Consider the following 12,425-nt stretch of genomic DNA (forward strand, 5'->3'; position numbering starts at 1 on the left):
CTACTAACCTGTAACTCTGGGAAGCCTGGAGCTAAGAATGCAATAATGGCTAGCAAATACAAGTCTCCAAACAGAGTGTAATAACCTTAAGTAAACTACTGCCAAGCAAAAGTCCTGCAGATCAAACAGTTCCCACGAAGCCTTATGCTATTAACTGGCAAAAGAGTCCCATGATATCTCCATAGTCATGCACAATAACAGAGCACTGCGCTTCTGTTTACTTACATAGCTTATCTACAATCCACTAATGTATACAGCCAGCCCCTCCGATGTAAATCACTTCTCTATTTCATGTTACTTCCCTTGTTAAAAACTTTCCTAGCTTTCTAATGATAAACAGGGGGTTTGTCTGGAATATCTATTTCCAAGGGATGGACGCTGGACATTGGCAAAATCGTTTCAATAAGGGACTCAATTTTATATCGTTACATGGAGAAAAAGAATTGCGAACATGTAAAATAAAGTTTGCAACAACATGGTATTTATGTGGTTCTGCATTTTTCCTGCTGCGAGGCCTGCTTGCATTTACTCTACCTTATTTCTGTCACTGCCTGGGTAGCCCCACCTCGGGAGATGGATAGTGGATCTAACACCCTACCAAAGCCAAAGAATCAACAGCCAGAAGCCTCATGGCCAGCAGTGGGTCACTCAACACTGCATTTACCTCACGCCCTACTGCTTTGTGTGCTTCAACTCATTTCAGAAAGACCTCTTCTCTACCTAATGCACTTCTTCCGTGAGGACCATCTGCATCCAGCGATCAGTGCAAGGTGGAGGGGGTCAAGCCTTTTAAACGATCAGGAGTACAAATAAAACAGAAATAAAACTCGTTAGGATGCTCCCGCCAGAGGCACGGAACGGCAACAAAACCTGCCGCCTCTGAAGCAACAGGGCTCGAATGCAGAGCCCGCGGGCTCCTTCCCTGCGGCTCAGGGAGCAAAAAGGCAGGAAAAAGCGAGTTGCCCTTCTCCCCGGCCCAGAAGGGCTGAGCCCCGCGGCGGGGCGGTGCGGGCTGCGGCCGAGCCGGGCTCAGCCCTCCGGCAGCGCAGGGAGCTGGCTGCAGCCGGCGCTGGCCGCGGCACGGCCGGCGGGGCGGGGAAGGAAGGGAGGAGGCCGGGCCGGCGGCGGGATGCGGCGGCAGGTGCCTCCCCCGCCCGCGGGCCGCGCCCGGCTCCGCGCAGCGCCTCGGCCCCGGGCGGGGGAGCGGCGGGCGCCGCCGGGGCGGGCGCGGGGCGCCGGGGAAGGGGAGGAGACGGCGGCGGCGGGGCGGGCAGGAGGCGCGGCGGGCAGGTGAGGGAGGGAGGGAGAGAGAGAGAGGAAGAGACGATAGGGGCGCGGGAGCGGCCGCTCCTTACCTGGGGCGCGGTGGCGCATCCTGCGGCGGGCGGGGGCCGCGCGTCCCGGCGGGCCGGGGAGCCCCCCGCCGCCGCCCCCCGGCTGGGCAGAGCGGCTGCCGCCCCCCGGGCCGGCCGCCCCGCCGCCGCCGCTCGCCCGCTCCGCTTTGTTCCGCCGCGGCGGCTCCCGCTCCCGCTGCCGCCGCAGCCGCGGGACGCGTAACATGTGCCTGGGGAGGGCGGGCGGGCGGCTGCCCGGGGTGGCACTTTCGGCGGGGCGGGGAGCGCGGCGGCCGGGCCCCTCCGCCCCCGGCCCCGCGGAGGAGCGGGGCTGTCAGATCCAGCCCATCTGCCGCGATCGCAATCGGTCGCAACTGAATGGCTCCGGCAAATCTGCGGCGGCAGCAGGGGCTCGCCGCGGCGGGGGGGTGGGGGAGGCCGGGCCATTGTCTGCGGCGGCCCCCGGGTGCCCCCGGGCTGGGGGCGGCGGGCGGGGGCTGCCCGGGGTGTCCGGGAGCGGCGCAGCCTCCGCTCGGCGGCGGGACCGGCAGCGCTGCCTCTCCGCCGGGGCTGCCCCCCGTGGGATCGCACATCATCGTGGGGAAAACCCTCATGCTGCACAGGGTGAAATGCTCGCCCCGAGTCGGTGCCGTCCCGGCTGTCCTCGAAAGTTAGGAGAGAGAGAGGGCACGCGGCGTGGCGAAGCCGCCGGGATGAGTTGGGATGCGCCAAGGGACAGCGGCTGTGCCCATAGGGCTGCAGAGGACCCGGTGTGTGACACACAGGTGAAACACTTCAGATGGATGCAGGTTCACAGGCATGCACGGCACGCTTTTAAACCTCGTAGTGTCTGAAAAAGCTGTTCCAAAAGAATCCCCGAGAGCTTTGGCATCTGTTAGTCCAAAAATAGCAAGTAAAAAATTCTTACTGGTTAGAAGAAAATCTGCCTGGTACTTGATCCAGTTATTTGTAGATACAGTGTGTGTAAGAGAACTTAAGGTATGGTATTTGTGAGACAACCTAAGTGAAGAGTGAGCAATAATTCAGGCGGGATTTCCCAGTTTAAGGAGAGAAAGTAAGAGATCGTGGAAACAGGGTGAGAAAAACTGACATGATGCAAATGAGAGACAAGTGGGTATGCTGGAGCAAAGAGACTGCAGGAGCCAGGGTGCCAAGTTAATCCTCATGTATGGTACTGAGACAAGAATCGAAAGGTGGAGGTCTATCTGAGAATCAGAGACAAGTACTGGAGAAGCAAACCTTCAAAAACGAAGGTGGCAGGAGTTTTTCTGGATTTTGAATTTGGAGGTTTCTGAGCCGAGGAGCTCAGAAGAATGAATAAATCATTGGATAATGCTCAGATTTTACTTAACAGATTGGCTGTGGCTGAAGACAGTGCAGTAAGTTGCAGAAGGAACCTCTTCCTGTGGTGGTACAGAAAAGAGTCTTTGCAGCTAAATATGTTGCTCTTGAATAAACCCATAGCCAGGATTCTTAATACAGATTTTCTTCCAGGCTGGCAATTCATTTTTCCAGTATAGAATGGGAACCTCCAAAATTACTTGAATCTGTCAAGCTTGTGAGTTTGTCCTTTCTAGGACAGCAGCTTACAGAGGCACCTTGCTCTCTCCTGATCATAAACAATTGTTCAATTTTCTGAGGGCTGATCTAGAGTCCTGAGCTAGTCAAAGTCCTTGGGTTTAATTAATTGCAATGGGATGAAGCATAAAGTCTGTACCACACTGAGCCAGAGTAAATGATACAGTGATCTTAAATACTACAAAACTCTGTGACAGAAAGCTGCAAAACAGCATGAGACAGGAACTGAGCATCATGGCAGACAAGAGGTCATCTGCAAATCCAACAGAATTTGGGGTCTCCAAAGAGATTTTTGTCTCCATTCAAACACGATTTCATCATTTAAACAATGACCCTGTAGCAGTCATTGAGTACTGAAATAATGTATGCTGATGTGTTTTAAGTGCTCTTTTGTGTAGGAAAACACCTTGAGCAACTCTTGGGAGAGCCAGTTTTACCTACAGAGTACAAGAGATGTTAATTTTCTGTTTAAATAGAAAAAAAGATCCCAATAAAATGTACTCACACAATAATGCCTGTTACTTGCACAGACAACCTAAACTGCCTATCCAGATTCCTCTCTAATTGATTGAAACTGCAATGCTAAATGTTTTCTGAGACTTGGCTAATGTGCAAGTGGCTGCACTGGATCTGTCCAGAAGGTCTGTGTAGCTGAGTGTCATTTCTCTTCAGTGCCAAACCCCAAATATCCAGGGGAAGATCCAACACTTTGCCACTCTCCAACCCCCTGGGAGCTCAGGGATCTCCTGACCCAGGCTTGCCCTCTGCATGTTTAGTACATCTCTCTAACTCCCTTCCATGACTGTCTAGTCTCTAACTGAGCCCACATACATTTTAAAATCCATGGTAGCTTGTTGCAGATGCTCTGATCCTTGTTTCCATGAAAAATCTCTTCCTTTCATTTGTTTTTCAATGTGCTGCCTGTTTTCATCCGACAGCTTGTATTTCTTGCATTGGAAGAAGCAGTGGACACAATCAGCTCCTCTCCATACTGCTCACATTTTAGCTCTGTCGTTTCCCTGCCTGGGTTACTGCTTTTTCAGACTGAAGAGTCCTAGTTGTTCCATAAATGAAAACCAGCTCATGCTTCTGATTACCCTTTTCTTTCTTCCCCCAAACTTAGCCACTCTTTTTTTTTCCTGAAGTGGAAGATCAGAACAGTGAATGGTACTCAAGATGCAGTAAAATCACTGGCATAATCATGGTTCCTTCCTAAGTGTGGTACTGCAGATCTTAAAATACTATCCTAGTCAGGGTCAAGTCTTTCTATCAAGCCTTTAAATTATTGCATAGAAAGTTTCTGTTTGAAGACCACTTCTATCTTTCCATGATTCTTTCCTGAATTCCTAGTGAAAACATGGAACTGTTTCACCAAATCTGCTAGATTAACTGGGAGTAAAGGACTAAAAAAATTTTTAAAAAAATACTGCCAGTTCTCTAATTATTTTCAGGCCTGAGCTTACATTCACTGAAATCAAGAATGACAGACTTGGTCTCCTACTCTGTAACTAGAAGTGATTTAGAATTAAAAAGAACCAGTATTTATCTACAACTTAAAGCTATAATTACAGCTTGAAAGTGTTTTTAATGCATATTGAGCTGCACTGTATCTGACTGCTGAGATACTCTTCTTCTGCATCTCTTTAAGATTAGTAGTATCTCAGTTTCATACACAGCAATAAGTACATGTTCCAAATCATTAATTATTTCTTGTCCCTAGGCTTGCACAATTTTGTCTAGCACAGACATTTACAAGATAATACAGCAGTCTTCAAACAAAATTCATGGCTTGGCTTGCCATTGCGTCAGAGAGATAGAAAAAAATGCAGTGCTCGTACTTCAAAACACTAAAATGAAGTAGCTGATAGCATTATCTCAATACATTACTGGTAGCCATAGTTTTAAATAAACCAACCTAACAGCTGGCACAGGGAAATGCAATGATTTAGGGGATTTTTTTCATTTTCTCAAAGATGCCAAGCTACTGTTGGAGGGACAGATACTTCGTAAAATGGTTTCTGATTCTCAGCTGGCATAATGTGCATGTGGAGGTGATGTACCTCTGCTCACTGCTGCATTCTGCAGCTCTTCTAGATGGGAGAGACCTGGGAAAGAACAGGTATGTCGGTAGGTTGGGAGTGACTGATTTGCACAGTTGTCAATAATGCCAAATCAACCATGCAACCTGTAAGACAGTCTTTGCTTCACAGAGAAACTCCATTCTTAAAAATTTGGGAGGGGAGGAAACTTCCAAAAATGCAGTTGTTAAGCTTTACTCACTCCTTGTCCTTTTATTAATAGCTATATATTTGCTTGCACAGGATGTAGGCTGTGTATGGGTGATGTAAGAGCAGATTTTCTGATTTTCTGCTGTTCTACCCAGAGGTTACTGGCACTTCACACCAGCGGTGTTCCGAGGCTCTGTTGAACACGAGCAGGGTAGAAATCGCGTGAACTGACGTCATTTAGAGAAACAGTTGCTCTTTCAGCCTGACACAGGGCACTGTTCAGCGAGACCTGAGGCAGCGCTGCCCTTTTGAGGACTTCAATTCAGCTCCAGGGAGGATTGCCTGCTCGCCCGGGAAAACTGCCAGGCCAGGCTATTGCACAAAGAGCTGTGCAACAGGAGCTGACAGGGACACTCGTGGAGCACCCTGTGCTGGCAGGAAAAATCACTCACTGCAGGAGATGGTGCAGAATAAACTGGTCCCCAATAACCGTGCTGGAATTTCCCAGTACAGCAGAACTACAGGAAGACAGGCAGTCTGGCTGCTGCCTTGTGCTGATGTGTGTTAGCATCAGCTCCTGCTGCTATTGGGTGCGTTCAAACCAAAAAGGATTCCATAAGCATTTCCTCTGGATCTCAGTGGAATTCAAATTTAGATCCTTCGTGGGAATTCTGAGTATGTATTGAATTGGCTGAATAAAGGGTCAAGTGCTGCCACTTGCAAATTTTCACCCTGAGGAACGGAAGTGAAAAGAAATCATGACTTTACTGTCACAGAGAGGAGGACAGCGTTTGGCCGTTAAAAAAAAAAAAATTACAACAGTGTTATTAGAGGAAGAGAGAAGAGGGATTGAGAGTGTTTACAACCTCTGGTGTGTTTTTGGACTAATTCCTCCCAGGGCTTTTCAGGAAGATAAGTACTTCCTTGGCATTTGATCTCTCTTTCCCAACCAAGAGGAGTGGAAGATCATAAAAATACAGGAAGCCTTGTAAGAACCACAACATATGTACTTGTGTCTCTCGAAAGGGCTTCAGAGGCTCTTGGCTTGCCTGGCAGAGGACTAAAAATCTACTGAATGAAAAACAATAATGGGTTTATTACAGCATTTTTGGGAACTGAACTGGGAAGAATTTGTAAGGTAGTGTCAAACTTCCCCAGTACTGGGCAGTAGAAATATGTGCTGGTTCTGGCAGGGTGTGGAAGCAGATAAGCTTCTCTCTCTGCCATCTTTAAAGGTGGTGCATAAATGACAGCAATAAATAGCCTGCAAAAGCTGGCATCTCCTTACTGCAAAGCTGGAGATCAATCTGGGTTTTATATTTTTTGCTTATTTTATTTATACTTTCTAGATTCTGCTTAGCTAATCAGGGAGTAATAAAACTAAGAGCCCTGTATTTTGCAAGCTTTTATTAAATTTTGAAAGTCTCGGGGGAATATCTACATAAGCAAGAGTTTGCAAATTCGGAGCTATGCAGATTTAAGTAGGAAAAAATATGCTCATGTCTTTAATATGTGATGAATCCTGCTTTATATTTGAAACCTTGTCCCCAGTGGAACCCATTACAATAATGTTTATACGGGTTTATGCTATAAATGCATGATATTTTCCCTACAGCAGAATACGTTGGAATTTACTCCTAATGAAAAAAAAAAGTGTGAATGGGTAATATCCCAGAATCTGGATTCCTATAGGCATAATTACACCCTTTTATTAAGAAATGAAGCAATGAAAAATGAAATTTGTTAACATAAAGAGGGCTTTGTACAGCAGGCAGAATTGATAGGAAGAGCACCGTGAATGTCCTGCACCAGTGTGAACTGGAATGCAGCCAAGTCCTACAGAATTAAGGGAAACTGGATCTCCAGGTGCCAATCTCACAGACAGCCTGGACAGAGGTGCTGTCACAGGAAAAAGCGGGAAGATGACAGTGATGGATCAGCACACAATTAAATAGCAGGAAGGAGTGATGTCACAGCAATATTTTGGTTGCACAGGTGTCCTCCTTTCAACTCAAGCAATATTTGTCCTGAAACAGGCCCAGCCAGATGACACAGGATCTGCATCTTTGGTTTTCTCTGTGTGAAAAACCATTGCATCAGCACAGGGACATGCATGGACTTTAAAACAAACTGCCTGGAGAGAACAGGACAGAGCCCTTCTCTCCTGCTCCCCTTCCCTGCTCATCCCCTGACAGAAAACATAATTTACTTTGTACCTGCAGTGCCCAGAGCCAAGGACAGGAGCTGGAGGGGACACTTCCAGAGATAGGACACCTCTTGCACACCTCATCGTGGTGGGAACTGTAGACACAAGAAAAGCCTCTCCCATCACACAGCATGGGATGAGATTGCCACCAAGCTTGTTTTGAGCCATTTAAAGTTTCAAGCAGTGATGTGGGACTTCATCCCTCAGATGGGAGTGAACAGCCTGACAATGCACAGTGCTGTGACACGAGAACACAGCAAAACTCTGGCTTGCATATGGATCTCTTGTATAAGCTCCAGTTACTTACTTGTCTTTGTTAAAAGGGAATTATATTATTTATTTTTGCATCTTTGGGGCTGAGGAGATGCAAACTTTCTCATTTTGGGTGGAACAATGACTCCCTGTTCTCACTTGGGGTCTTAAACTGTTGCTTTAATGTAATTTAGAAGGGAAAAAAAAAAAGGTTGAGCATTACAGAATGAAACAGAAATGCTAAACTTGATTATTTAATTTCTCCTTCACAAGTGAAACTCATTTACAGGGAAAGGTGCTAACCCAACTTGCATGACTTCATACACAATTTCTCCCTGGCCTCTTCTACATCAGCCATCAGCACAGCCTGTTTGTAGACTTCATTAGTGAAAGAGATCAGTAAGGTACCATTCCTTTAAAAATAAAAAATGCCTAAATTCTCCAGTTCTTCCTAAAACCCACCACCCCATGCAAAACCCCATCTCCTAGCCTGTGTCTGTGCACTACTCATTTCTATAATACATTTTGACATCCTGTTTTTATAAGGGCCTGCATTCTCAGTTGTTGCCTCGATGTAAATTCATAGGTTTTCCTCTGCCAAATAGGAGCCAGGGCTCTGTGTAAGGATAAGTTGTTCAGTCCTAGAGAACACTTCAGGGAAATGCCTGAATGTTACTCATAGAAATTATTCTTTGCTCTGTGAATAAAGCCAATAACATAATTGGGATTATCTGAGGAGTGAAAAATGATTCAGTTTGAGTAAGCAGGGCTGTGTGTGGACATTAGCAGAAGAGTAAATTCAGCACCAAATAATAATAAAGAGGACTACAGTCAGTTTCCATTCGGAAATGTTTGATTTCTAAAGGAGAACGAGGTGATCTCAGAGCACCAACATCAGATAACTGGGTGTTGGTTTCTTTAGATTGTTGTGTTGATCTGGCACTTGGTTTCCATGTGAGATGAGCAGGTGCCCTGAGGTTTCCCCATGGGGCAGGCTGTGGGTCACTCTGTTCCCCCATGCAGCGACGCAGCAGTTGTGCAGCGCCAGCGCTGCTACCTGGGCCAGGCTGCCCTGCAGGGGACACACCAAATCCTGCCACTCACACTCAGCATCAGACAAAACCACTTCAAAGCAGATTTTTCTGTTCCTGACCCTGAATAGCCACTACAGTAATATGTATATCTGCATACACAAAAGCGTTTGTTCTTATAAAAAATCTAAAACAAATGCAGAGCCGTGCCAGGATTATACATTTCATTTCCCAGCATACAAATGAGGAACTAATTTACTCTGAGCTGTTCATGCATTTTGCTTTTAACAAACATCCATATGCCAAATAGACCTTCCATGTACTTCCCTGCTGGAGTTTTTTTTCCTTTCAACTTGGTAGGGAACATTTGTGATCCTTATTCTCCCAAATATATCTGAAGAATATATTTTGCTCAAGGCCTTCTATTTTATAATTTAAGAGAAACAAAATCAATTCATGACTCTGGCAGCCTCGCTATTATGACAAGCATACATCTGTGCAAAAATACCCCAATCCCTAATTAATTACAGAATGTTATTAACATTTTAAAATTTAACAGTGGTTAATTTATTTAATTTCATAAACACAGGCATATGAAGTTACTTTTTATGGACCACTTTTTCATCTTTTGCCTTGAGTTTTGAAATCTGGGTAATTTAGCAGAGATACAGAGATATTTGCTTGTATCAAGATTATTTTCTGTTCAGATGGTTTCCAGTCTTTTATGTAATGACTTCAATAACTGAGGCTTGACACTTCACTCCTGACTCATGCAGCACTGATGAGCAGTGTTAATGGGAGTTTTTTCCAATTAGAGGAAACAGGCTGAGAGTCATGTTCTTTAAAATTAATACTTTTTATGAATGTATAATGCCAAAATCATCCCAGATCATATTTCTCATTTAGCAGAGCACATCAAGTTGAGCTTAATTTTAAGTCAGCTTAGTAAATACTCCACAAAAATATGCCCTGTCAGAGTTAAAATGGCTCATTGCTGAAAAAGATTTATTTATTCATCTGGTAAAGAGCTGCACATAAAATTACTACCAACTTTAATCAGATGAGGAAAATTATTTTATACAACTAATTAGTGGAACTAATAAAAAATCTGAGCAGGTATAAACTTCTGTGAGGCATTTATATTTGTTTGAAAGACAGTGATCAATCTTGATTTGAACATTGAGATAAATCCTCAAATAAGTTTCTACTGCAACTGCAACAAGTGTTACAGCAGCTATTGAGCCTTTTCCTGTGGTTACACATTCAGCATTTATTGGGGACTTATACAGTCCACCAGGTTCATTTGTAATCTTTAAACTATCCTCTCTTACTTTTCTATGACCCTATTAAAAATACAATTTAAAAGGCAAACAGTAAAAACCTTGCTTTTCTCTATAGTCGTTATTCAAGTTTCTCTCACTCCGTTTGGTCCTGCAGAAGTATCTTTCAGAGCTGTGCTGTGACATGGGCATTGTACTGAGCAGCCAAAGGAAGCAAGTGGTTCTCATTCATAGATAATACAATGGCAGTGCTTTTTGTGACCTGTAACTACATCTGTGCTGCTCACTGAACCATCCACATTTACACTCAGCTGGAGAAAAGCCCATTTGGCCAAAAATAAGATACACTTTTAATTGGTATCCTCATGTGCATATTTGAACACCAATCCTCGGTAGCAATGCTCATCTGAGTGGAGCTGTGAGCTCTGTTATGCAACTTGGTAGCCTTGTAAGGTTTTTATCTACATTTCTGTGTGTTTTTGCACACATATAGTCACAAATTAAAAGCCTCAGCTTCAGAGAGATATATATGTTACAATGTTAGTTGGAAGCATCTGAGTACCTGTGGTGACTGAATAACTCCTAATTTCCAAAATGTAGTTCTACTCTACCTCATTCAAGTTCCACTTCAAGTACTAAGGAAACTGAAAGGAATACATCAGTGTTTGCATGGATTTTGGAAATTTATCATGTATATCCAACTGTAGATATGTAGGAAAAAAAAAAACAAAAAAATGCCACCCCAGCAAAACCAAATACTGATGAAGATATGAGAGGCAGGCTTTAGTGGCTAATAGCACAAAACAACTTTTTGCTGGCTTTATCCATTGCCAAGATGGTGTGACCTGACAGGTGGATCAAGAAGCAAAGTGGAAGGAAGCCTCATGCTCTTACCACACCTCACCTCACCACACCAACCTCTAATCATAGACTACAACAACAATTTTGAAAGATAATTAATTCCAAATACAGTCTATAATTCATATTAGCATCATAGACCAGAGGCAATGTTTGTTATGAGAAACTTCCAGGAAGGGATAAAATGGAGTTTTTGGCCCCAAGACTTCACTGCTTACACCTTCTTTCACCTCAGACCAAGTTACTAAGCCCTGGCAAGAAAAAGATGCTTGTGCAGAGCATGGCCTGATTTAGCTGGGGTAGCATTTGATTTTTTTTATCAGCCTTCATTACTGTAATATCATACACAGGGTTTTTCCTTTGTTTGCCATGCAACTTATTCCCCTAAGATTAGTCTTTTTCTAGTCAAGCAGTTTAAAGCTAATCACAGTTGTTATTTTAATCTGTGCTCTCCATTAAGAATTCTCGCAGAGCTATTTTGCTTGTTAGCAATTAAGGCTTCCCAATGGAAGTTCATGATTACAGGAAAAGCAACCTGTTTAATACTTGGCACCTCTTTAGTATTAAAACCAGGAGCACAGAAGCATGCTAATGCTGCTGATGAAAGCAGAGCAGATCTATTTAACAAACTCTGTTTTGAATATACAGCATTGCCAAAACGCAATGCAATCCTCATGTGCATTTCTGGTCCCTCCCCTCTGTGTTTTACATTACTGCAATAAGGTAAGCAAGTGCTGTTGAACCTTCGTTAATTTATTACATATTAGTCATGTCTGAACTGCAGCATATCCTCATGTTTTCACCAAGGCAGACTGAACTCTTTGTCCTGGTTCCAGTAGCACTACTAATAAAATTCCCTGGATAGATCTCAAGACCAGCATCTGACCTTTGCTGATTCAGGCAAGCACCCTGCGCTGAATTATTACTCCTTTCTTCTGTTAAGAGAATTAGTAATTGCTGCCACTGATCTGTGTGTCAAGACTTGAAAATTATGATCTACTGTTAAGTCAATAAGCAAAGACTGCAGGAGCAAATTTGTGTATCTTGGGTTGATTGTCTGTCATGTGATTCTGCCATAAAAATTACACATAGTAATGCCCATTAGCTGAATTAAAGCATTAAATGACTAGGTAAGAAACAACTCTGCAGGAGGATTCCCTACCCCTGACCCAATTCTCTCCTGTTAAAAGTTATTTCCAGACAGGATAGGGCAGAGAAATCCAAAATTATATATATATATTTATATATATATATATTTTAACTGATACATGGAGGTGCACAACTACTATTGTGCGTCACTTCCAGTGGTAAATGTTTGTGATTTCCATTGGCAGGGGTCAAATCTGTCTCACGTTGGGTAAATGTGTTTTGCTCAAACCTGAGAAATAAGGGAACCACCGATAAGTCAAATATGCCATTGTTTTCATCATCCTTTATGTGAAAATAACTATTGTAAAATGTTCAGCATAAGAAAAGCTATGTCAATAAAGTCTGCATCTTCCCAAAGCAGTGAGGTACCTTCACTTGCTGTAGTCAAGGTTTTAAGAACAAGGCATGTGAAGCTGGGGTAGAGGTCTGCTTTAGTGGAAAGCTGTAAAACGTGACCTAAGCACAGCCAGTTCTCCTGGGACAGCAAT

At 44.2% G+C, this 12,425-nt stretch overlaps 1 protein-coding gene across 5 annotated transcripts in view; it reads right to left on the reverse strand.

The window, feature by feature from the left end:
* NCKAP5 (NCK associated protein 5) overlaps positions 1-12,425 on the reverse strand; it is a 377,581-nt gene that overhangs the window by 218,388 nt on the left and 146,768 nt on the right. The window lies entirely within an intron of this gene.

This window comes from Lichenostomus cassidix, chromosome 7 (assembly GCF_008360975.1).
Source record: "Lichenostomus cassidix isolate B80296 chromosome 7, HeHo_3.0, whole genome shotgun sequence".
NCBI lineage: Eukaryota > Metazoa > Chordata > Aves > Passeriformes > Meliphagidae > Lichenostomus > Lichenostomus cassidix.